General features: G+C 41.7%; 1 long non-coding RNA gene across 2 annotated transcripts; it reads right to left on the bottom strand.

Annotated features, from left to right (window-relative positions):
• Window positions 1–27220, bottom strand: LOC140427949 (uncharacterized). 2 transcript variants are annotated; one of them, XR_011948669.1, is made up of 3 exons: window positions 26783–27220; window positions 9056–9129; window positions 1–4051 (listed from the first exon to the last, which is right to left on the bottom strand). It is a non-coding gene; the product is annotated as an uncharacterized lncRNA (long non-coding RNA). The 2 variants fall into 2 exon arrangements; XR_011948670.1 differs by lacking the exon at window positions 26783–27220 and adding an exon at window positions 24615–24674.
• Between the last annotated feature and the right edge of the window lie 391 nt (window positions 27221–27611).

Raw genomic sequence — 27611 nt, 5'->3', positions numbered from 1 at the left:
TGCTTTAGTTCTTTGGTTTAATTCATTCAGATAATTATTACAGGTTATTTCCATATCCCCAAACCGTAGACTTGCAATCACTCTCTTACCAATTTAAGACAGGGATCAGAAAATGCTCCCATCACATAAATGCATTTAAATTCAGTGACAAATATTCTGGTGTTGCGCTTTCTGCGTCATACAACTCCTGCATAACATTTGGTGCATATCAAGCAAATTCATATTGTGATGAATGTATGAAATAGTTTGTGGTAATGTTATTAAGAATCCTGTGTTCAAATATATACAGCAGTATGTCTACTAACACTGATTAAGGGGTCATAAAGATGAATCATTGATTTTAACCATTTACTTGTTTACTTATGGATAGCTAATGGAATATTATTCATGTTTGAGGGGTTCCCCTGGGGTGTAGATAAGTTGGATTTAGTCCTAGTCAAGCAGATCATGGGATATCTTAGTGGGAGGAGACAGGAGAATGCCTCATGCTTGGGATACAGATCATGTAATTCTTAGGAGGACCCAGGTCTGTCTGTAGTTTCAGTTTGCCATAGAATTTTACTTTGACAAGACAGAAGCATTTTCAAGTTGATCCTCCTGAAAGGGTATCTCTCCAAAAGGTCTGCACAAGGAAGCAAGTAACCATGGGTGTTAACTTTATTTATAAGTGGAATTTGAACTGTATTGGGAATACAAGGGGTAGGTGTAGATAAGGAGTTAATGTTCTCTCCCCTCCTCCCCCCTCCTCCCCCCCCCCCCTCCTTTTATGTAAGAACTGTTTAAACTGTTAATTGGAAAGCTGTGATTGATTCTGTGTTGTCTGTTTTAACATAAAAGATACCCAAGGGTCCGTGTCATCACTCCTGTGGTTTAGTGGTCTTCCCTCAGGTCTTGCAAATTGCAAACTGTTGGAATTCTCATGTGGGAAACCTACCACAAAAACTCTGCTTAAGAATTTAATGTTGAGAAGTTTATCAGAAATGTTTGCACTAATTCTTTTAGTGCTCCATTTTTATTGAAATGTTTTTACTGAAATATTTAGGTAAATAATAACTGGAGGGGAGGGGAGATGCAAGTAATGGTCTAGCATGCACAGTCTGAAAAGGTCGAAGGAGGCAGATTCAAACTTTCAAAACAAGCCTGGATAAACATTTGGAGGAAAAAATACAGGGCTATGGAGAAAGGGGAGTGGGGCTAATTGGATAGCTCTCATAAAGCTAGCACAAAAAGAGTGGGATGAATGGCCATCGCCTGTAATGTATGATTGTACGAACAAAACTTCACTCAGCACAGGTGCTGTTTTTATCCTGTTGACCAAAGGACATACAACAGAAGCAGTCAGTCCTATTGAAACTCTTGTTTCATAATTTGATCAATAATTCCCCAAGGTCTCGCAACATGTTGCTCCCTAGGTTGTTGCTTCCTAGGTTATTCTACATAATCAAAAAAAAGTCAATATAAGTCCGGCTGATTGCAGTGATAGGCAGCTTTGGCACGGACTCCTTGTTGGGAGTGAGTGACAAATAATGCAACAGATTTTTGTTCTTAAAATAAAATATATGTGGACCAGAAGACATACTTACGTTTTAATCCAGTTAGCTACGTTGCAATACTCAAATGATTTTCAATTGTTCCAGGTAGCCTGAAACCCAGCAGACAATGTAGCTGTTTGTATACTAACACAGAATTCTACATTGTATGCCAGGTTCAGGCCCAAACCGGATATATAAATGTAATCAGCTTGGATTGTATTCAGCCTGCTCCAAGTAGCATAATTTCTCACCAAATCTGTAATCATGCCACCTGGATGCACCCATTTTGCAATTCCAAAAAGAAATGTATGTATGTGGATTTTAATGCATTAGTTTGTCTCTGTAATTGCAACCAATGCCACTGCTACACATAGTGTTATATCACTTTGATGGAGTGAAGTATTCTTGCTTGAAAATTGGACCAAATGCATAGATAATGGAATTCAATTGCTGAATCCAGAGTGACTGTGCCTGTAGGTGTTGTTTTTCCCTGTCAAATCTTTATGTACCTGTCCATTGGGAATACTGAGCATTTGCCGAGTGAATTCAGTGTGGAAGGAATATAATAAACATGCAAATAAAAATCTTTCTGAAACAGGTTCGTGAAAATTAATAGGTAGTTATAAGAGTTAATCAGCCAATTAAAAGATGAATACACAGAGGGAAATTATCCATCCAGAAAGATAAATTATGTATTTCCAACACAGGGCTTTAGAATGACTGGCTTTGGTCTCCCAACATTTTTCCTAGAGATCTAGTCCAAGTATGACTGGTTTTCCTGGTGTCAGTGTTAAATTCACCCTTCACCAGTTGGGATCTACATCTTGTGGTCTGACTGTCCCTGAAGTAGAGTTTCAAAAGCAGCGATGTTAACAGAATCAGCACTCTGATGGCCAAACCAAGAAATTCCTCGTATTAAATGAAGTGCAAACAGATCAAAGAATGATGCAGGACTTGAACTTTGCCACTAGGGGCTGTTAGTGATCTTTGTAAGTGTTTTAATGGTCTGCACAACAGACTGTCAGAACACTGGACATCTGTTACTTCAATTTTCAATTGTAGGAAACTTTGCACATGATAATTACTAACCTTTATGACGCAGTTAGCTGTGGAATTATCTCAATGTTACTAAATGGCAAATAACGAATTAGTGTAATAGTGGGAATAAGAGTGAAGAATTCAGTTTACAATCACTTTGGTCGTACAGAACCCGAATATTGCTGAAAAGAGAAAAAAATTGCTTTAAAAAAAATCTTGACACTACTTACAATCCAGGTGGGTGAGGAAAGAAAGTTGTGCACAGGGCTAGTCAAGTAGTTCAGAAACTAAAAGAAAGTTAATTTTATAACCAGAACCCTCAATCAGTATTGTAAAATTCTAGGCCTCGAAAGTAAGCAGCACTCAAAAATAGATCTGCAAGGTGAATAATTGCAAACTGGATGTTCTTTTGCCTACTTGGCTCTCCAGGGTGGATGTCAAAGCACACATCAGATGAAGGTAGCACAACATTTGAAATCAAATATGAGAAAAGCAAATGGGAGTAAGAAAAATGTGCTGGTTGAGCTTCTCCACTGTTGAGAAATGTGGCGGTCTCAAGAGACATCTGAATAAAGTGCAACAACTCCCAGTGTAGGTGTCTGCAATGACTCTCACATCATGACAGGTGGTTTTAATTATAGAATCCCTACAATGCAGGAGCCGGCCATTCAGCCCATTGAGTCTGCACTGACTCTCTGAAAGAGCACCCTACCTCGGCCCACTCCCCTGCACTACTCCATAACCCCACCTAAACATCCTTGGACACCCAAGGGGAAATTTATCATGGCCAATTCATCTAACCTGCACATTTATGGACTGTAGGAGGAAACCGGAGCACATGGAGGAAACCCACACAGACACGGAGAATGTGCAAACTCCACACAGTGCCCCAAGGCAGGAATTGATCCTGGGTCCTTGGTGCTGTGAGGCAGCAGTGCTAACCACTGTGCCACCATGCCATTCCCAAAGTGACAAATGAAAGTGTGCCTCAGACAGCACAGATAACTAACAATCCAGAAAGATGAACCTACTTTGGTCACATTCAGTAAATGACTGATGCAAGGATCTTTAATCAAAAATGGACACAAGGGAAGAGAGTTAAAGAGCGATCAGCCGGGATCAAACCCGGGTCCTCCACGCCATCGGCAGTAGTTCGGACATTTTATTGGTTACAGAGTTGCAGCCAGAAGTCTCCATTAATAAGAAGAGAGTGGAATAATCACTAATCAGATTCAATAACTGCAGGATCATTCTGACACTGGATCCTCTGGCTTAACCACCTTGGGCAGGAAGCCTCTTCAATTCTGTAAGAGAATGAGCCAGCAGAAGAGGAGGAGTGCAATACCATCAGAGACCCAGTAGCCAGATGTAGCTGCTGGATGAAGACAGAATCTACACTGACTACTGAGCAAGCGATGAGCACTGAAATATGGAGTACAATTGGTCTTGTGGCCATCTGTCATTCTGCCATCACATCAGCTCTGCAAAAGGAAATATCACAGTCACTATATTGAAGAATCAGAAGCAAAATACTGTTACTTTTTTTAATCAAACAAGACCTTGTTTTTGCAAGTTGCTTAAAGGACAAATTCAGAATTATTTCATCTTTTATATTTTCAGTTTTAGAAAAAAAATGGTTGAAAGATCAAGCACACAATTGACAATTTCCTTAATGACTCAGAGGGGAATGATTCATGTAACTCAAGAAGAGGCTGGATTTAATGTTTGCCTTGTGTATGATGATCTTGGCTATGTGTACTACCTTGCTTTTAGGCTGGAGAGTAGCAGAGACCACCAGGGTTCCTGCTTTGGATCTGATAATTGGGAGGAGAGAATACTCGGGGAGGGAGATGTCTAATGCTGTAATACTGAGCTAGATTCATGCAATTCATGGTGCACGGAGAATCAGATCTCAGCTCAAGTCATCAGAAAGAAAGCCAATAAACGCAAACTAGATACTTTCCCATTGCTCCGAAAGAGACTGACATTGCTCCGAAAGAGACTGACAGAGGTCAAGCCTACATATAAACGAGGGATGGGTTATTCAAGCAGAGGTTTGGGAATAGGTCAATCGCTCACTCTCCGTGAAATGAAAGTGACAAGGATTTGCTTCGTCCTCAATCCCTTGCAGGGCTGCAAGCTCAATATTTCAGCCTTAAATGAACCACTCAGTCAGGTGGATTATGGCTATTTTTCACATCCTTTTGGATGGAATATATCATGGAAGCAAATGAATGACACTCGGCCACAGAAAAATACTTTTCACTGTACTTCGGTACATGTGACAATAAATCAAATCATTGATATGATACCAATCAGATCATTTGGAGCTGACCATTCAAATTTTGCTTAAAACCTGTGATGACACGATGAAACGCCTGTTGTATCTAAACTATGGGCTAAACCTATTTCAACATTCCCATTGCATCTGATTGGAACTTCAGTGTCTCCGGGAGGTCAATAACTCCTTTATTGTGCTCACAACGCGGAGGAAGAAACCAAACCAGTTTAATGTCCCAGATTCATGAAGTGACCTCCATTTCGAACGCAAGGATCATTTCCTTGGATAACCTTTCTTTAACACTTTAGATGGTTAAATCAGGTCTCTGCATTTAAAAAAAGCAATGAGGTGTATTTGTGGATTAGAAAGCAGGTAGCTGAGCAGTGAGAGATTAATATAGTCCATTCATTCTACGTATCCAACTAACTGTCGCAGGTTAAAATGAACAATGTTTCGCCATGTAATATCCATCAGCTTGTTATTCTCTAGGTGCAACCGTAAAGTGGTGTGCTACATGTAAAAGCCGACTCATCATTTCTAAATCTTCAAAAGGCTGATAAAACGAACAATTGTGCGTTTGTTATGCTTCCAGCACAATTTAACCATTTTAGTAAGAAACAATCCTGCTTGTACGCCGACAAGTCAGTAATACAGCAAAAAGTAACATTGCATGACTGATGAGATATTTTGATTTTAATCATTTAACTTCCAGCTTTGAAACTTTGCTTCAGTCTCTAGCTTATCGGTGGCACTGAATGAAAGCAATTGATAATTGGAAGAAAGCAGTCAATTTATCAGATAGATGTAGAGAAGATATTTACACCTGTGGGGGTGACTAGAATTAGGAGCATTAAATATAGAATAGTGAGAATAAATGCAATAGAGGAACTCAGGAAAAACATGTAGGTTTAGAAATCAATCTGCCTGATTTTTGGGTGTGGGAAAAACATTATCTACCCACCTCATCTGAAGGACTTTGGTACTAGTTGGTGTGGCTTTTTTTATTTTTTCCCTTTATTCTTTCATGGAATCTGGACATGGTTGACAAAGTCAGCATTTGTTGCTCATTCCTCATTACCATTTGCCTCACCATTTCATTGGGCGGTTTAATCAAGAGTCACGCATGCCAGACCAGGCAAGGACAACAGATTCCCTGCCCTAAAGGACATTAGTGAACCAGTTGGGTTTTTATGACAATTGATGGTAGCTTCATGATAATTAATGAGGCTACTTTTCAACTCCAGATTTATTAATTGAATTGAATCCATGCCTTCAAGAGCATGAGCCTAGATCTCTGGATCACTGACCCAGTGACATTACCACTGCACCATCATATCCCCAGCTTCTCCCTCTCAATCCTGCTAGTTAGCTATTTCATTCAACCGGGGTCCCAGCAGCGTTGTTGCCAGTGCCAATTCTGCCCGTCTCACACCCACCTCCCACCCCTCCACATTACTGCAGGTATTGAGCAAAAACAGAACCCAAACAGTGCTACACAATCTGGTATTATGTCCTCTCTCAAGGAAAAGGATGACAAAACAGAAGGGAACAGAGCCAAGTCAACCCGATGGAGAACAATGATGCCTGCCTGCACTTCCTGAACCATACAGAAGGGGTGACTCTCGGCAGCATGAGGCCGACTCCAACATGGCCTGCAGCATTCAATGTCACTGATGGTGTAACCTTCCTGCTTTATTCCCTTTCCCAAAACATGCTCATGATGAACAAGTTGCTAATGATGTTCTCATGGACCATGTGCTTCCCACCCATAACCTCTCCCTCCTTCCATGTTCAGACACCCAAGCACTGCTACCTATCCAGCCACAGTTGCCCCAGGAAGAGGAAAGAGGACATTACAGCACAACACTAATGTAGAGGATCACTTGATCGGACACATTGTTCAAATAGTAGCACTGCTCTCAACTTTCAGGATAGTATAGAGTTGGGATTAGTATATGGCGAGTCACAGGACATGGATGTATTTAAGAAGGAGCAAGAAACAGAAGGATATCTAATGGGGTGGGTCAAGGAAGGTAGGAGGCGACACAGTGGGGGAGCATAAACACCAGCATTGACCTGTTAGGCGGAATAGCCCACCTGTGGGCTATTCATTCTCCTACACCCTCCAATCCACATAATTAATTGCTTGCTACTTAGGGTAAGTTTATAGAATCTACTCCGAATTCAGCTACTACTAGCACATGGTTAATTGCAATTCCTCCAGGACATGCATGGAGTACATTTATGGCCTGGAAACTGGTAGTTAATTCAGTCCCATACAACTGTTGAGATCTTGTGATTGCACTGATCAAACATATAATCAGTAGTCAATGGTTACTGGAATGCCACTTTGTGGTAAACGTATAAACCTCCAGTTTAAGTAAGGTAGTAGAAGAAACTTTGCCAAGACTCTTTCAAGTAGCTTTCTGGAGTATACTAACAGAAGGCGGTTTGAAGAGGTGCTTGACTGGAGTTTAAACAGACACCGTAGTGAATCATCTCAAGGGTGCAACACTTTCAAGAATCATTTATATACACAAGGGTTTTTAAACTTAAATTAAAGCTGTGTTGTGATTTACATTGCTCCCTGCTCACACTTTAGGACTCCCCCACCCTCATTATCATATAACATACTGCCATCTCTTCAGAAGACACACAAGCTCCATTCTGGTCTTCTCCCAATTTCCCAACCCATTTCCAGCATGGCACTAGCTTAATTACAATCAAGAGGGCGGTCACCTCTGCTTTTTTCCTTCTTCCATTCCCATACGAGGGCCCCCACAGCTCTCACTCATTTGGAGTCTCAGTCAAAAACGTTCAACCTGCTAATCTCTCAAGAATTATCGTTCCAAAAATATTCAGTTGATTAAGTCAGGTCTGTCAGATCATAAAACACTAACTGCCCCCTCAGATTCTGGGTCAGACAGAATGAGACAAGAAGGGATATGGTAGTATAGAGGTCATATCAATGGACTAGTAATTCAGAAACCTGAACTATGATCTGGAGATAAGTTAAGTTAAGATCCCACCACGACAGCTGGGGAATTACGTCAGCTAATGTGGAGTTTTTATACAAAAAGAAGAAAAAAAGAAAGAGAGAGAGAGAGAGAGAGAGAGAGAGAGAGAGAGAGAGAGAGAGAGAGAGAGAGAGAGAGAGAGAGAGAGAGAGAGAGAGAGAGAGAGAGAGAGAGAGAGAGAGAGAGAGAGAGAGAGAGAGAGAGAGAGAGAGAAAAAGAGAAAAGAGGAGAAATTTGAGTGGGCATTGGGTGGGGTAGTGTTCTTTGTGGTTTCTTACGGAAAGTAAAAAAAATCTATTAACAGATCTATTAACAGTCTGGGTGAAGACCAAGTCTTCAGTTTCTTAAAAACAGAATTGGAAATCTTGGGCACCCCCCATCTTCACTAGGATTTCCACAAAATTTCAAAGAGGAAACTGCATTCATTTAAAAAAAAATAATAATTCAAGGGATGTGGGCATCACCGGATAGACCAGCATTTATAACACTCTTTATTAATGTCACAAGTTGGCTTACATTAATACTGCAATGAAGTTACTGGGAAAATGCCCCAGTCGCCACACTACGGGCCTGTTCGGGCACACAAGAGATTCACCTAACAAGCATGTCGTGGGGACATGTGTGAGGAAACCGGAGACATGGGGAGAACGTGCAGACTCCGCACAGAGAGTGACCCAAGCCTGGAATCAAACCCAGGTCCCTGGCGCTGTGAAGCAACATTGCTAACCACTGCACTCCCATGCCGTCCCCAATTGCCCCGGGGAGGCGGTGATGGTGAGCTGCCTTATTGTTGAAAAAGATTTTAAAAAGGGTCCCTTCTCAAGCAGAAGTGGCAACATTTTCTGGAAGACTCAGGGTAGTTAGGTCACATCTGGGATGTTCAAAGTACTTAATGGATAGCCTGCCCTCTTGGTTGAGCAGCCGAAGCAAAGGAACAAATTGGAAAGAATTTTTTTTTCAAAAAGCAATTTAAACAAACTGCTTGAAAAAAATGTAGATCCTCCTCATAAAATTGCACGTTTCAAAGACAACTTATTTGGGTTCTATCTAGAGCTTGTGGCTTATCGGTGTTCCAGTGTCATTTATAGCATTGGTATTTGGATTTGCAAAGAACAAATCCTCGGTTTTCAAATGCATGGCAGCTGGGGGCTATGGGGATAGAATAGGTAATAAATTACAGCACTTACTTGGAAGGCAAAAGATTGTGGTACTATTGTGGGTGTTGCTCACTGGTGACCTGAAGTAGTTACTGTTGTAGTATCTATAAGCGAGAAATAAAAACAATGTCAATCACAAGGTTTGAATAAACACAGACAAGATACATCCAAATTCTTACAATTAGTCAGATTAATTTACTAGAGCAGCTGTTAGGCTCCGTCATTGGTAGGTCAGTTCTGTCAAATTCACTGTTGCATTGAAGGAGGAAAATAATGCAGTGTAGAATATATATAAATCTGCGAAAACTTGGGATTATTATTTATGCCTGTAGTGAATAGTGATAATACACATTACCCAGTTCCTTGGGTTTAAATATTTTAAGCAGGAGATCTTCTAAATAGCAGAGTACATTAATGCAGGCTTATTTTCAAGTAAACAGATTGTGAAGGTTCTCTGGCTGCAGACTTGTCCCAGTCAATGTTGTCACCTCCAGATTCAATTACTACCATAATGTTTTACTGATTATCCAACTTGATCATTTCAAATCCGGTTGAAAATTCAGTTGCACATGTTCGGCAGTACTCCCAAGTCCTTCTTGCCCAAGACAAGTTCAGGGCCCTAGTGTAGCACAATGAAATTCTTTGCACCTGGTCAATCTACCCTTGGCTCCAAAGATATGAATGATTCCTTCCAGTTTTTGTCAGTGCTCCATTCTTTGAATTGGGATTTCAATGCAGCTTGTCTCCCCATCACTCTGCCATTGGTGTGTACTTAGCTATTGTGCTGCTACAAAACAGCAGTCATAACACGGACTTACTTGTTTGCGCAGACTGGTAAGTATTCAGGCACCCATCTACCGAGAGAAAAATGTCCGCCAGCGCTGAATACATTAAGCAGCTCTTGATACTATGATCTCCAGAAAAGACCGAGATGAGTTCTTAAAGCGTTGGTACCAATTTATTACCCCAAATTCAATGGTAACTCACGGCAGTACTGCAAATACCAGATGATGAGAGAAGGTAGAAGTTTAACTTAATACGTCAACAACGGGCAACTGGAAAGGGAGTGAAGTGATAGAACTAGATACAAGGTGGACTGCACAAGAGGTCATTCACATTTGGACCCAAGCATCACGAGTGGCTGGGCAACATCCATATTCCAGAAGTAGCTATTGGGGACAAGCGAGAATTTTATTATAACACAGCAATCTGCTCCAGGCCAAAAAGTATGAATTAATTTCAAAAGGAATGAGGGGCAAATTGAATTGGAGAATCCTTCAAGAATAGCAATACTGACTAACAGTAAAATAAAAATGTAAACAAGTAATTGTGAAGATGGATAAATAAGAAATTAAAAACAGAAGAAAAGTCTTGGAAAAAGTGCATGGTTTGCTGAAACAGGTTAAGAGATGCAAAAAGAGGTGGCTAGGAGACAAGATCAGCAAAAGATTAGAGGAATAATATATTTTAAAACCTTCCAATATATTAAGGAAGTTGGGGTTCTATAGCAATGATCGTATTGAAACCATGACAGATAGAAGATGAACAAATCCCCTGGATTAGATGGCATATAATCACAGGGTTATGAAGCAGACAGAGGAAGTATTTGCAGTCTATTGACAGTCACAGGTGAGATCCTGCTGAACTGGAAGCAAGTTATACAAGGCTTAATTTATTCAAGCTACAGCCTCACCAACCACCAGCTCAGTGAAAATCTGGGAACAAACTGCCCAAATTTGAATTTCTAACCTTTGCTCCAGACAGGCAGAGTTCCCGCTGGCAGCAGAATAAGAGTGACCCTTATTGTCAATAATTCTTGGCCACACCATAAGCTCATCCACCTAGATAAATAAGTCTTGTCTAAGAAGTAGACATGAGGGGCACTGTATAATACAAAGGTTATTTGGACTTGACAGAGCAATATGCTGCCTGACAAATTTTCTCGACTTAGTTGAGGATGGTACAGATGGAGTAGAAAATCAAATTCCCCAAGATAGTTTATTTTGACTTTCAGCAAACTTGTGAAGCATCCCCAGGGAATTGGCCTTTACTAAAAGCCACAAAAGTCTGGTGTCACACTGGATAACAAGTCAGCCAAGAGTACCCCCTTTAAAAAGTGAATTAAGTTTGTATGCTGTACACTAGAGTCCAGTGACTATTTTAGGAGTGAATATTTCATGTCCGTGCATTGTGCACTCACTAGAGATAAAAACTGAAACTCAGCAAAGCTTGAAATTACTTCTGTGGAATCAAGAGGGACAGGAGTAATTCTTCTGGGCACCCCCAAAAGAACCTGGGATGCTGCAGTCACAGGCTTCCCTGCTCCCCGTGATCAGGACCATCCTGGACTGCCCAACATTGGGTGGGTCCCAATCTGACAAGCTGTACCAGACATTAGAACAAAGGAAATCGGTAGAAGACATCTGCAGCTTGCCAAGAAGGCCCAAGTAAAAGAGGTTCTTTGTTACAGCTGGACACCTCAGAGAAAATAAAAAAGTGTTGGGTAGAAGAGGAAGAAAGAGAACCAGGCTCCCTTCTGGCTTTCTCTGCCAAAGCCATGGCATTGATAGGCCTCCGTCATGATTGTCTTCCACTGTACCAGGCCAAAACAAACCCACAATATAGCAGAGACAAATTCCAGTCCCTAGTCCCCAGAGGTTATTCTGTAGTTTTACAATGTGCTATTCAGACATCATTTGAGTACAGTATTTGATTCTGGCCAACGTGGCAAGAAACCCTATACAAGCAATGGGAGGGTGTAGAGAAGAGCAACAAAACTGATCTTAAAAAAGGAACATACAATGAAGTATAAAAGAAGCTGGAATTCTACATCTTGAAGCACACATTAAATTGTGCAGATAAGAACAGATTTCTGGTCCTGCTCTTAGATTTGAAGAAAGCAAATTTAAATTAGACAAAGTTACAGATTTTAAAAGCATACATTAAACAGCCCCTCATTTCAAAATGTATGTATTTTAATACAGAGTAAGGACACATTTGGTTCAACTGTAATGGTCTGAACATTGGGTACAAAGTGAAACAGTGGGGACACAAATGGATCAGCAACTCTGTTCCGCACCCAGCTGCTCTCCTTTCCATTGCTGCCTCTTTTGGACTTCTGCTGAAGTTGATCTGCACCGCCACAAAAGGCTCACACAAGAAGAATGACTTCGGCAGAGATATTCCAAAAGGTTGCTGACAGCTGTGGGTCTGCAAGCCACCACAAGTTAATGCCTGCAGGATGGGAGAGGACAACAGAGAATGTGGTAGAGGCAGTTATGAAGTTAGTCTCGCAAAAATAAAAAGGGGTTAGTGTAGCGTCAGTTTGGTATAAACAACCAGAAGGATAATTTTCACTATACTCTGGGCAATAATCTAGCAGAGCCAATGTCCAGAGCCCAATGTGATTTTCATCCCATTGATATCAATGGGACAGGCAGGCTTTACAGCAATCAGGTAATCTGCCTCATGTGTGAATCAAGGCAAAACAATTCTCCAGTTTGTGGGGGATTGGGTGAGTGTGGGGGGGTGGTGTAAAAGATGGATTTTTTTTTTTTTTATAAAAGAAAGGAGAATTTGGGGATTCAATCAGCAAAATTAGTAGACTCTGCTAATGCCATTTTGGAACCAGCTGCCAGAAAATGGAAAAGAATAACACCAACTGAAATACCCCCAAGTCAATTTATACCCTCATTGATGGCATCAAAAGCTCATCATGTGGTAATTTGGAGCCAGAAGGCACTAAATCTGCAACAGCACCTGTTAGCAAGTATAATGCTGAAATAAAGCCAAATGATCCCAGGAGCATACTCATGGATTTTATTATACAGATACCAAGGGAAAATGTTTCCAAAAGGTGGATACATTTTAATAGTAAGCATGCCCATCAAGCAGTACTGGAACTATTACTGGAGTCCAGGAGTTCAAAGTTCATTTTTACAGTTGATGTGGGTTTCCTCCGAAATACCTCGAAGATGACTAGGCTCACCACATCCACATTCTGAAACATTTTTTGAGTTCTCCTAACCAAACTGTTGTCAGCAGGATCACGCCAACAGGAACTGAATCATTCATGATACTCAAATACTGAATAGTCACTTCACTTATGCTGAATTACAACACAAATGCCAAGATGCCCAAAAGCCCCTAATTATTTGTGCTGATTCATTCTACCATGATTACATGTAGTACAAACAGAGGATACATAACTCCACTGCAAGAATCTTTGACTATTCAAGTGGGAAACATATTTAAAATGTTATTACCGACTATCTGGCGGCAACTGCCACGATTAGGCCAGAAACTCAATCAAATAATTTTTACACTACTGCATGTCCTTGAATTATGGAACCGGTTAGGCTCCTGTATACGGATAAATGTATCTTGTTTTTAGGATGGATGGTTCCCTCCCATTGGACTGGGTTCAATTATGGTTCCAATTGGACTGATTCAAAATACAAGCTGATTCATTCAAATTTATTTTGAGAATGAGAACTAAGTTACAATGATTCACTGTGGGAACAGATCACATCCTAAATAAGTCCATGTTCACTTATCCTTATGCCAGCATAAAGACTTAAAATGTTAAGTTATCTTTTCCCAGTCTGTAGAGATGGAATCAGCAACTGAACTTTAAAATGCAAGTTTGAACATTTTCCGATGACTAAAATATTTGTGAGAATTATTTTAAGTGCAAGTTTGGAAGTCACAACAGCAATGAACTAATTAAAGTGCAATTATCAATACTGTCTGTACAAAAACTCTTGTCTGGAATTTTAAAAAATTTTGATATTCTGGAGTGGATTAAAATATAAATGGTTAGGAGCTTCTCCACAGAAATGCAAGAGCTGTATAGCAATATTTACTTTTTATTCACTCATTAGGAATTCTTTGTTTAGTCAAATAAACTAACATTGCAGACCCATTCATAAAAAAAAAACCAAGCAGCCTAATCCCAGTCCCAAAAAATAAGACTTTCAAACCAACCTTTTAGATGGGAACTGGTACTGTGATTAAAACTGGGACTGTTGCTATTATTTTCTATGCCTAGCTTTAATGGATTTTGTTCTACACACAATGCTATCCTTTCAAATCTATGGAGGTCAGATTCATGATCATGTCATGGAGGCAGATTTTGCATCGTTAATAACCTAAAAAAAAATTTAAATGAGCATTTCCAACATTATCAAGTTTTAATTACTAACTACTACTGCGATAACCATTAGATCTGTCCAGACCTGGAAGGTTATTAGGTTTGATGCCTAATCTGTTTCATGTTAGCTGACCTCAGTCTGGGTGGCGAGTGTTACAATTGTCCTCCGTTCCAAACCCATGGAGAGAGGCGCAAATAAGAGCCCAAAAATGTTTCTGCTTTTGGCTGCTATCTGGTGAACTCTGCGGGGAAGAGTACATTACATTTTGGTCTCCCCAATTTCTCCGAATATCTTCTCTAAGTTGGGAACATTCACCATTTACCATCCTTGTACTTGGTACTTGGGTGTTCCCACTTCAAAGTTTTGCAAATATCCTCTTTGTGCAGAACTCATCCTTTTATTTCAATCTCCTTCCTCTCGGAATTTAACACAGCAGCTCACCACCATGCTCAAGGGCAACTAAGGACTGACAAGTAAATGGTCTCACCAGGTTCCCAACTCACATGCATAAAAACAAAATGACTGTGGTGCGCTCTAAACTGGTCTCTCAGTTTCTATTCTCACAGCCACCCGTTAAGCCGGCCACCTTCTGTGACCTCAGACTTCATCACATCCCATCTCCAACCATTTTCCTATATCCCTCAGCAGCCACACCTCCCTACCCACTTCTAAAATTAATCCCTGGAAGTACTTCCTCTAATCAAATAGCTGCACTTTCAAATGCATGTTTCCTAGCCTTTTTTTAGCTTTACAATTTGCAGCAAGTTTACTCAAATCAAGCATTCCCTTGCTTCCATTCTTGATGACTTTGTCCCCAGTCATTTCTCCTGGTATGGCCCCACCCTTTGCTCCATAAACTGGAATTGAGCCATTCATCATCTAATTGACTAAACCACATCAAGTGCTATATGGGATCACACATTCTTCTCAACCCATATACCATTCCAGGATCATCGTGGAGAGCAGAGACAACATCAATTATTTTCTCCATAACCAACTACCCCCTCAAGTTTCTGCACCGAGTGCAAAAGACAGACTTTCTGATACTAGAGTTGGTGAGATCTGTTCGGCTACCGCACCCCACTCCCAGAAAGCCAAATCTCTTGGCTGGAGATTTTTCATTCCCCCCCTACCTCTTGTCCATGAAATCCACCAACATCCCGCTTGATCCATTCCCCTAAATCACTTTTGTTAACCTGCCGATTTGGACCTACGCCAGGTTTGTTAATCCAGTCTAGTCTTCATTCAAGGCAGCGTTTGAGATACTAAAGTTTTCTTGCCCCAGGCAAGGGAAGGAAAATAAATCTAGTTTTCACGATCTTAAAATCTTTATTTAGGATTGGCTTAAATGCAATTAAATTATTTGATGCGAGTTTCTTAAACTTGAAGTACACTATTCGAAACAAGTTGATCAATATTGCTGAATGCTGACAACACTAAAACTGACCCACAGAAACTGACAAACTAACTGTTCTGGTCGCCATTAATCAGACAAAATAGATATTGAAAAAAAGTTCTCAAATATTCATTATTTTCTCAGATATTCAATTGTGGCATCGAGATGTGCTCATGTCTCCCCAACCAGAAGACATGCCATTGCAGTCACTTCATGGAGATGGTGGGCTTCAATAATGTAGCTCTTGCTGCAATGGCAGCCTCCCACCGAATGTGCATGCTTCTGGCCCATCAGCAGCAACCATACAGCAAGGGGATCTGCAGAAGATTTTCAAACTTATCCAGATGTTCGACACAAGACACACACACAATCCAGGTTTGCAGACTCTTGGATCTGCTGAGCTTGGCAGCGAGTTCTCTAATGTATTCTTCGGTTTCATGAAGACCTCCTTGTGCTGCAGGATGGTCTCCCGAATGGGAGTAGAGCCTCCTTGATGTTGTCCACTGGACCACTGTTCTGCATCAGGGAAGAACACATGGGGTCCATGTCCAAGGAGATGGAAGTGCAGATGGATCGTGTCTAGGTGAACTCTTTGGCCACAGCTTTGGTCAGGAGAGGTCGCCGAATCGCCAACCGTTTTGCAGCACATGATTTTCGAAGCGGAGCTGCACCGGGAAGGGTTGGTGGTGGTGGGTAGAGCGAGGGAATTCCGTCAAATAATTGCTCCCTCGAGAGGACCGAATTGATATTTTAGGCAGGATTTTTCCTGCAGATTTCGGAATGCTGAATTTGGGAAATTCTGCATTAACGGCTGATGGATTCAGAACACCGTGGCACTTGGTTCCGTGACCCTTCTGACACCCGCCCGCGACCCATCCGCACGTCACAACCCTCACTTTGAAAAACCCTGCCCTAAATTATTGACCATGTTACTTCTCTTCCCGTTAACTTGCTAGTTGAGAGTGTGTTTCTTTTCACATCAATGCTGACAACATTGATACCCAGCTCTACTTCAACATTACATGTCGACTCCTCCAAAGTTGCTGTGCAAAAGGACCATTTGTTCAATATCTAGTACTGGAGGAGCGGAACTTTCCTCCCAATTAAACTTCCGGGTCTGAAGTCAATTACCCTATGGTTCTTGCTACAAACTCGGTTCCTTATTTACTGATTCTGTCTCTCTCCCTGACAATTATAACAGACCGAACGAGACGGTTTGCAACCTTAGGTCACTATTTGACCAAGTTTCCGATCACAAATCCACACCAACACTAAGACCACCTATGTCTGTATGCATAATATCACCTTACCCCACCCTGCTTCAGCATCTGCTGCAGACCAAGCCTTTGTTAATTCATGACATGATTAATCCAGTGAACTCCTGGTCGATTTTCCACATTCTATCCTCTGTGATCATGAGGTCATCAGAACAGGTGAGGGAATTCCCACTGCTCCTGGCACAGGGGATTCAAGACAGGGTGATTTCGGGCATATGGGTCGGAGAGGGCAAGGTGTCGGCGATATACCAGGAGATGAAAGAAGAGGGGGAGGCTTTGGTAGAGGAGCTGAAGGGTAAATGGGAAGAGGAGCTGGGGGAGGAGATTGAGGAGGGGCTGTGGGCTGATGCCCTAAGTAGGGTTAATTCCTCTTCCTCGTGTGCCAGGCTTAGCTGATGCAATTTAAGGTGGTTCATAGAGCACATATGACGGGGGTGAGGCCGAGTAGGTTCTTTGGGGTGGAGGACAGATGCGAGAGGTGCTCGGGAAGCCCGGCGAACCATGTCCATATGTTTTGGTCATGCCCGGCACTGGAGGGGAGTTGCGGGAACAGTATCTAAGGTGGTGAAAGTCTGGGTCAAGCCAAGCTGGGGGCTAGCACTATTTGGAGTAGTGGACGAGCCGGGAGTGCAGGAGGCGAAAGAGGCCGGTATTCTGGCCTTTGCGTCCCTAGTAGCCCGGCGAAGGATCTTGTTAATGTGGAAAGAGGCGAAGCCCCCCAGCATGGAAGCCTGGATGAATGATATGGCAGGGATTTATCAAATTGGAGCGGATAAAGTTTGCCTTGAGAGGGTCTGCGCAGGGGTTCTACAGGCGGTGGCAACCGTTCCTGGACTATCTCGCAGAGCGGTAGATGAAGGTCGGACAGCGGAAACAGCAACCCGGGGGGGGGGGGGGGGATTAGAGCAAGGAGACACATGAACGATCCGGAAAACTGACATGTACGGGAGGAATCCAATGTACAAAGTTCTGTATCTTATTGACTTGCCATGTTCATGTCTTGCTATGCGAGCTTTCTTTCTTTTTGTAACACGGGGGGGGGGGGGGGGGGTTGGTTTGTATGGTTGAAAATTTTGTTGAAAAATTCTTAATAAATATATTTCTTTTAAAAAGAGCTTATCAGAACCTCTGCTTTTAGTGACCTATCTCACTAACTCATCCCTATGCTCATTGACATTCATCTAGTTAAACAGTGCCTCAAATTTGAGTGTTTTCCAAATCCCTCCACGGCCTCCGCCCTTCCCATCTCTGCCAGCCCCACAACCCTCATATCCGCACTCTCCCAATTCTGTCCTTTGACACTCTCCAATTTTAACTGTGCCACAACGGACAGCTCTGCTTTCAGCTGCCTGGGCCGCAATCGGTGTAATTTCCTCCATAAACCTCTCTGCCTCTTTCTCCTTCAAGACACTCCTAAAACCTCTATGGCCAAGTATTTGGTCATATGGCCCAATATCACCTTGTGGCTCGGTGTCAAATTATGTTGAAGGCACTATATGAATAAAAGTTATTAATTGTTGAAAATGTAAATGGCTCCCTTATCCCAGATTTGTCTCTTTCAGACTATCAATTGCCTTCAAAAATTCACTCTCAACCCCTCTATCCTTGCAAATGACCACTTTTGCATCAACTGCCCCTTCTCCTCCAACTCATCGAATATGCTGCTACCCTTCAAATAGAATCCCATCTTTCCCAGAACTTTGCATTTAAATCTTTTCACTCAAATGTAATTCCTGCCACAGCACAGAAATAGAGCCAAATGTTATCCTCATGACCAAGATGCACCATCCCTCCTCAGTCGCTCTACAACCTTTCACAGTTAACCACGCCAGCCCCCTCAACACCTCTTCTCTGCTGTCCAGTTCAGTGAGACTGCTTGTATACAAACCAATTGGCTTTTACACAGCAGATCCTCGGTGACATTATCCGCAGACATAGGAGCAGTTTCTATAGGTTATACACTGACCATACCAGCTCTTCATCCATACCAATTCTTCATCTGCACCAACTGTCTTGACTCCTTCAATGTGGATGAAATTGTGGTTCATTTGAAACTAGATGCCACACACTAACAGTAGCACACATTAGTGTTGTGCTCAAGTCAGTGTAAAAAAAGTGTAACCTTTACTCAAATATTTACAGTAGACAGTTCACACAGAAATGTGGCGAACCATTCAAATTAAATATTTAAGTAATGGCGAGTCAGTTACTGTCTTTATACTGGAATTGCTCAGCTACCAACTCTTGAAACCAAAAGTATCTCTGGAAGTGGCCTGTGGTACAGTATTAGGGACTTTCTAACCATCCTAAAATAAAAAAGGGGCTCCCTCACACATACTTACCGGTATTTACTATTGTTAACTTTTTCAGTTTGCTGGCTACGGCACAGTCCTCTCCAGACAGTGGGTCACGCACGCCACAGACTGACATCACTGACCAATTGATTGGAGGTTGGCATCTTTGCAATGCAGGTATCTCTCCTCTCCTCCCTCCCCCACCCGAGAATGAACAAGTCAAAAGCAGCAAAAACATCTGATAAAAGTTTATACTGAGACAAGACATTTAGCAGTTCTGTAACTAAACAATGCATGTTGACTGATCCAACTCACCAATTCAGAGTGTACATGGTTGACATAGTTATTGATAACCCACTTCATCAATTCTTGCTGTTTTTAATAAATGATTCAAACCATCAAAAGCAATGGATACTGTATGCTTGACCCAAAAGTGCCATCAGCCTGAGCTGTAAGATTGGCTTCTCATTTAATCTTCAGAAATGTTATGCAAATGACAAATTAATGATTCATACTAGGATGTTGAATGATTGTGAAGAGTGAAAGCGTAGTCACATAGTCAGGCATGAATTCAAGAAGATAATTTTTTGATGTACGAGTAATGGGCTAAATTTACTCTCCGGGTACTACAGTTATACAAGGTTTCTGTACATATGTAACTGCTATACAGCAACAGCGGAAAGAATCTGGCATTACAGTATTGTAAAAATTGTTTGAATTTCATCATTGACATTAAAAGCTTGGTGAAAATAAAAAGTAAAAAATTCAAAATTTGGTAAAGAAAGCAAATGGTCTGGTATAACATGTTTCGGATAACATTGCTCTGTACTAAAACATGATAGTTGAGTGTTACAACTCTTGACTCCCTATGTATTGTGTCCCAATCATTAGTTCCTTACTCAGGAGAATCATGAATGAGGGAGTCTGGTACTTCCCTATAAAAAGGAGGGAAGATAAATAGAGCATCTCGCCCTGGATTTCATTATTGGTAGCCAGCTCCAGATTAACATTGCAAGTTGGCAAATACACAATATCCTCTTGGCAAGTTGATGTATGGTTGGAGCAGAAGATCCACAAAATAAATTGGAAAAAAGGGGGCATGCTGGAGGACCAGGACAAGTGCGTGACACCTATTCTTTGGTTTAGAAAAGGAGAACATCCAGAAATTGTCAGTTTCAATGCAATGATGCCATACCCAAATGACATATGCTATATTCTAATGTGATTTGCAAAACAAAAATGATTTGAGAAACAAAAATGAAGTCTATTAGATACTTTTAGATGTAAGAGTGCCCTTGAAGGTAATAGTTCAGGTTAAGTACAAGAATATTTAGCATGTTTGACAATCCGAATCAGTGGCACTGAAGTCAGGTGCAGCATCATTTATGACATTTCTAACACTTGTTACTAGGACCCACACTTATAATAATAATTGTAATAATCTTTATTGTCACAAGTAGGCTTACATTAACAATGCAATAAAGTTAGGGTGAAAAGCCCCTAGTCGTCACATTCCAGCGCCTGTTCGGTTCGGGTACACAGAATTTAGAATGTCCAAATTACCTAACAGCACGTCTTTCTGGACTTAAACATTAATGTTGACGAGAGCAGTGTTTTTCAAACTTTTTTTCCAGCGACCCATTTTACCAACCGGCCGACCTACAGGACCCACGCTAGTCGACCTTCTTGACCCGCCATTTTTGCTTACCTTTAATGCAACAGGTATGCCTGCTTGGTCCTCACGATCTCACTTGCTTTGTCATTCAATGTTACATTTCTGTATGGGTTGTTCATCAGAGGTCGTGCAACTCACACCAGCACTGCTTTGTCCCGTCATGGACTCCTCCGCGAAGCTCTCTCCAGCAGATTCAGTTGAGATCCTGGTATGCTCGTGTCTCTGGTCCTTTCTTCCCTAGTCCAAAAAGATCCATCTTCAATTCTTCACACAGTCCTATTGCTATCTTGCTGGTAGCTACAAAATGGACTAAGCACTCCTCAGTTATTTTGTGCGCACCCAGAGAACGTATCGTCGGTATACCAGGCACACAACCTGTTCTCTGCCACCGCTTCTGGCAGGAGAACTCCATCGATTTTAACAAAAATCTGCTCCTGAGACAGTGTGCTGATGTACGGAGGAGGCAGTCTGCTCCGCTGGGCTCAGGGCCTGCGCACTGCTACATCCAGCTGAGGGGGGCATACATGCACGGGATGACCAGCATTCTTGAAAGCTGGTTGCGGCCAACATTTTAAAAGCTGTTGGGTACTTCTTCCCGCGATCGATCGCTCCGCTACCCACCGGTAGCGTGACCCCGAGTTTGAAAATGATTGGACTAGAGTATAATGCACTAGCGGCTAAAATTTAACACAGGGAAATGCAATACAAGGCCCCATCTATAATAATAATTGTCACAAGTTGGTTTACATCAACACCGCAATGAAGTTATTGTGAAAAGCCCCTAATTGCCACATTCCAGCGCCTGTTCGGGTATACAGAAGGAGAATTCAGAATGTCCAAATTACCTAACAGCATGTCTTTCGGGACTTGTGGGAGGAAACTGGAGCACCCAGAGGAAACACATACCGACACAGGGAGAACGTGCAGACTCCGCACAGAGACCCAAGCCGGAAATCGAACCTGGGACCCTGGAGCTGTGAAGCAACAGTGCTAACCACTGTGCTATAGAGTTCGAACAGTTTACTTCAACCCCAATTTCAGAAAAGCAAGATCCAGTCAGGCCTCCCCAATTCTAAGGGGAATAAAAGTAACATATCTTGGGGTGTGGAGAAGCAACAAGAAACCGAGCAGTGCTTTCCATGCTGCTGAAGTAAGCATCCAGAGTAATTATCCAGTAAAGAATTAACAATGCAGTTGGTAGTCATTCTGCCAACTGCAAGAGACGTTTTCAACTGCATCTTTATTTATACTAGCCAACCTTATAGGCATGGCCTGTGGAGAGGTGGGAAAATGAGGAAGTGGGGAAAGGGAGATAGAACAAACACCAATTAGTGCAAAATTATGGATAGCTATTTGCTTTTGAATTATAGCCATCAGAACTGGTAGTAGCCAAACCAATTTCACCCATCAACCAACTGAAAGGGAATATTTTCTTTGACCTGGATTCAAACTGCAATCCCAAAAAATAAATAACACTTTTTTCTGAGTTACCCAGTTTTTGCAAGCAACACATTTTGTGCTTCATGCCAGTGTTAAAATGAGAGATACATTTGTCCCATAAACTAACTGATGCTGCACCGCTCCATTGGATCTTTTCACAACCAATGAGAAAGTTTTAAAAAAAATTTAGAGTACCCAATTATTTTTATCAATTAAGGGGCAATTTAGCGTGGCCAATCCACCTACTCTGCACATCTTTGGGTTGTGGGCCGAGACCCATGCAGGCACAGGGAGAACATGCAAACTCCACACGGGCAGCGACCCAGGATCAAACCCGCGATCTCGGTGCTGTGGAACCAAAGAGAAAGTTGAAATGCGATGGAGTTCAGTAGAGCATTGCATAGTATAGTCTGGAAGAATTAAGAATAATTTTCTGATTGGATGTGCATGATATCCATTCCCAGCCTAATGATTATTAGCCAAAATGAAATGTCAGGGAACGGACCAACTTTACTGAATTTTCCCATCACTGCTTGGTGAGGTGTTAAGTAATTTCTCATATTCCCCTCCAAAAGATGACTGCGATCAGGAAATCACCATGGGATATTCTTGAAATAAATCTACCTCCCATCACTCTGCAGCCACAGGTTGGATCATGGCTAATGTGGGTATTGTGCTATTAGTTTCAGGTGTGATGCTTGTAACAATTTTGGAATTTTACTTTAACATGTTAATGGACACATTTTCTCCTCAAAGTGGAGCACGCCAAGGAGTGAGCTAGAAGACTGAAGATCCCCATGAACCAACGTTAAAAGTGATTTTGAAAGGCAATACCTGAAATTAGTAGTATCTTTATTTAACAGTTGCACCAATGGTTTAGGACAGATTCTATTACCTGAACATGCACTGATTATGATGCTTAATCAAGGAAAGTTAAATTATGTTGCTTTGTCATTTTTCAGTGTAACGATTGAAAGAGGGAAAAATAATTTTATTTGGGAACTACTTTAGTGAACCAATTAGGGATATCATAACTAGAAAAGGACATTAACAGGTTAAACACACATTTGTTTCTCTCTTTATGGCAGAAATAACTCAGTGCCATCAAGCACAGGGGGTTAAAAATCATTATTACTCAGCCAAAGTCTCATCTTGCGCAGGTGTTTCATGGATTGATTTGCTCTGGATCGCATGTGGGAAGAGTTCACATTTCCACCCATGGTGAAATTCTATTAAATTATACCCCACCCATTTTCTGGAACAGTACTCATTATTTAGGAGGTCCCTCCCCCACAACCACACTAGTTTGAATTTTCTCCAACCAAAGGCACATGCAAGGCCCCTCCAAAGAATCATACTTAGCTGGCAGGGAAAGACAAAAAGGTGCAATGTTATTGACTAACAATGAACATTAATTGATGGTAAAGTTACGCCTTTCTAGAAGAAATTCAAAAATACTACATACAGGTCTGCGTAATGGCTCCACAATTAAACTGACTGATCTCTTACGCTAGCATCAACCCTGACCATTATGCCACCTTTGAAGTGTGAGGTGACACTGAATCAGCATGATTCTAGTGAAAGCTTAACTCAAATATCCCATGGGACCTTCAATAACTCTTGGCCCGAGCAGACACCACGGGGCCCTATACACAACTTGCAAAACCATTTAAATACTTAAAACTAATCAAATCCAAAATTGCAAGGTAGACAAGTTCCCTGCAAGGTTAGGAATCCCATTACACAACAGGCAGAACACTAGTTAACAAAGCATCTAACTGAGCAAGAGGTACATTCATGATTTTCACCGGTGAAGTTTTAGAGTGGAGGCAGTGGTATTTTCACTGGACTAGCAATCCAGAGGTCCAGGGTAATCCTCTGAGGATATGGTTCGAATCCCACCTCAGCAGGTGGTGAAATTGGACTTCAATAAAAATCTGGGATTAAAAATCCATGAAACCATTGTCATCCAAACCCATCTGATTCACCAATGTCCTTTAAGAATGGAAATCTACATCCGGTCTGATCTACATGTGACCCCCAGATCCACATCAATTTGGTTGACTCTTAAATGCCTGAGCAAACAACTAATTTAAAGGACAGTCAGGAATGGGCAATAAATGCTGTCCAGACAGTGATGCCCACATCCAACGAATTTAAAAACTCCAAAATCTGTGGGTCAGGGTCTTTCCTGACAGACATGTTAGCACCAACCCCACCAAAGTTGTGGGACCATTAGGAAGGGCATCTCATCAGCATGTCACGTGCTCATCAGTCCCACACTGGTCACTGACATTTAATAAGTTTAAATTTTAAAATGTATTTATTTTCAGGAGCCTCAGTCACTTCCTCACCGTGTGGCTTGTTTCTCCAAGGTATTTTGCGCATCTTCTCTGGGCCACAGGGAGTTACAGTGGAAGTCTGGTGGAGCTGCAAAGTAAACCTGTATGGTCTATGTCCATGAAACTTCAAAGCAAGCTACTTGTAATCATAATGCTCATTAGTTCATTGCGAAATCACCCATAATATTTTCTTCAGCTGTATAAAGTTGCAGCCTTCTATACGAATCATATTCAATACTCATCATCCATATACGAGTGCTTACACAAAAAAAAAAGAGGTTGTGTTTAACTCATAAAAAATCATTGGTTCAGCTGGAGGTATCCTAAAGCATCCACCCTTGAACACCTGAGGAAATTGTTAAGACCAAGGAAAAGGTACAGAATATATTATACCAGAAAAGATACAGGCAAGATGAGACACTGGGGAGAGAAATTGGGGACTCCTATTAGAACAGGAAAAAGTGAAGAGGATACCCAATTGAGATGTTAAAATTCTTTAAATATATCCAATTTGCCTCATGAAAACCTAATTTCATCATTATAACTAGAGAGCAGAATGATCACCAAAAAAGTGGAAGATGTTAGGACCAAGTCATTTACCTTGAATTAGAAGATTGATGGGCATGAACAGGCCTACTGGAAACCATGAAAAGTCATATATATTATATACAAGGGGGTATAGGGCAATGGCATTAAATAAATAGTTCTTTCAGGGAGCCAGTACTCTTGTGTAAAGAGTGAATGGCCTGCTGTGTCATAAAATTATATGATCCTTTGGTTCTTTGGTACTTTCATGCAACCTCCAAGGAATTATGCTAGTGATGTGAGACAATGGCCGAGAAGCCAATAGGTCCATCTCACTTCAGACAAGATTCAAGTCACTGGCCGTGCCCGACACGCCCGCAAGCTTTACTGATCTCCGTGCCACATATAATGTTCAACCAAGGTACAGAATGCTCCATTTATGGTGCCATAAGTTTGTTGCTTTCTTGTGCAAGTGTGTCAGGTTGTGTATGGGCAGTGAGATGGCTGTCATGAACATTAAGATTAGTGCCTGATTTTCATGTTCCCTCATCTTAATGGGACTTTGAGATTTTAAGCAACATTCTCTGTTGGCGCTAGTGTTAAAAAAACGCTGGTATTAAAAAATATTCAAAAACTATATTTTTTAAATATATTATCTCCATGCCTCTTCTCTGCTGCATGAAAATTAGGAATGCCAACTAGTACCATGATTCGGAATTAGTTTACACGGGGGGGGGGGGGGGGGGGGGGGGGGGGGGGGCATGCTTTGGACTCTCTGCCAACATTCCTCCTGGGAAAAAAAATGTTAAAAACTACATGGTAGGTAGTTTGGGAATGTTGTATTCCCTGTTATAGACTATCAGGCATTAACTGCCAGTGTGAAAGGGAGTGGCAATTAAACTCTTCCACACAAATTTAAACTGAAGCACCTTACATGATTTTGGACCACACCTTTAATAGGAGTATATGCAGATATTGGCGCCAAAGCCCCAACAGTTTCTGTAATAGTTTTTGGGAGCTCCACCCTTAATCAATCGTTAGGTTTATCGTAAACTAAATGATTGCTGCTCCTTTATTATTCTCTTCCTGTTCTACAGGTAGCTATTAGTCTGCCTGCAATTTTGACCCCTGCTCCCTTGTGTTTTCTAATCATCCCCTCACCCACCACCAAAGCATAACAATCGGGTCCAACTAGATTTACAAGTGCTAAACATTAACCCTTCAAGTACTGAAGTCACCCAACAATAAAACAAAGTTAGTTTTCCCACACCCAAATGCTCATGAGAAATGTGCCATGATTCTCACACCCTCTTTCACTACACTTGTCAGCATCAGAAATGTGCACAGAAAAATTCACATGGCTATACCAGTGTTTACCTTTTAACCCTGAAGCAGAAAACACCAAAGAATTTGAAACTTAAATGGGGCAATCTGATCAACCCATATGTCACAACAGAGTGATGACAAGTTTATTACATCAGTGCTGGTGAGCAGTTTGGCAATTCATTGCAATATTTAAGCATAGTCTACTCTCCTGTTTTGTCTTAAAATGTTAAATTTAATCTATTCCATACAGTCCAAAAATGTTTTAGTATAATATTTCCAAACGATTTACTGAAGGAAAAGTACAAGTTAGTGATGACTTTTTCACTCACCCAGTCTGATTAAGTCATCTTTATGGTCAGGCATTCTTTCATCAGTATTTCCTTATGGCAGGCTGCTGCTAGCTGGACTGGAAGTCCCCTCCGTTACACTGGCTTCTTTTAAAAAAAACAAGTTTTAAACAAATCCTGCTACTGGATGTCACTTCTGGCAACTGCTGACACGTGAACGCGAAAAGAAATCGCTATTTCATCCCTGTGCAACAACAAAAATAAAAATAAATAAGCAAAGGGGGTGGGGAACCTCAGACCACACATATCGCTTGTTGGTGGTTTTTAAAAAGCATTTTCTTTTCACTCCAAACTAGGAACAAATGTTAGGGTTTAAACTCGCCACTCTGCACTGTCGCTGAGTAATCCACGTCCGAGGTGACTGCAGTGTGTGCGCTCTGGTTGTGTGGACAGTGCCATTGACAATGCTGCTGCTGCTGCTGCTGCGATCCGAATGTCTCCCTCAATCAGCTTTAACGAGTGTGTCTGGAGCGGAGGAAGGCTCCAGGCAGCAGCTCCCAATACAGACGCGCTCTTCTTATAGACAAGCGCCAATCACTGGCGGCCAATCGCTGAGACTCCCCTCCCCACTCCCTCCCAAACACCCAGTCTGCCAATCACATGAGCAATCCCCACACAAAGTTCTCAATCAGGGGCTGGGCTGGGGTTAGGAAAAGGGCATCCATTCAAAAAAAAAGACAGAATCCGCCCAGGCTGTGCCTCCAGCCGCTGCGAGCAGGAAACTCCCCTGCTTTACACACCAGAGGAATGGCCTTCATCCAAATAAGGGAAACGTCTGGCGGTCTTTGAACGGATCACCCCTCCCCACACA

This window comes from Scyliorhinus torazame, chromosome 8, assembly GCF_047496885.1.
Source record: "Scyliorhinus torazame isolate Kashiwa2021f chromosome 8, sScyTor2.1, whole genome shotgun sequence".
Classification (NCBI taxonomy): domain Eukaryota; kingdom Metazoa; phylum Chordata; class Chondrichthyes; order Carcharhiniformes; family Scyliorhinidae; genus Scyliorhinus; species Scyliorhinus torazame.
This window is presented reverse-complemented; position numbering and strand designations above follow the sequence as displayed.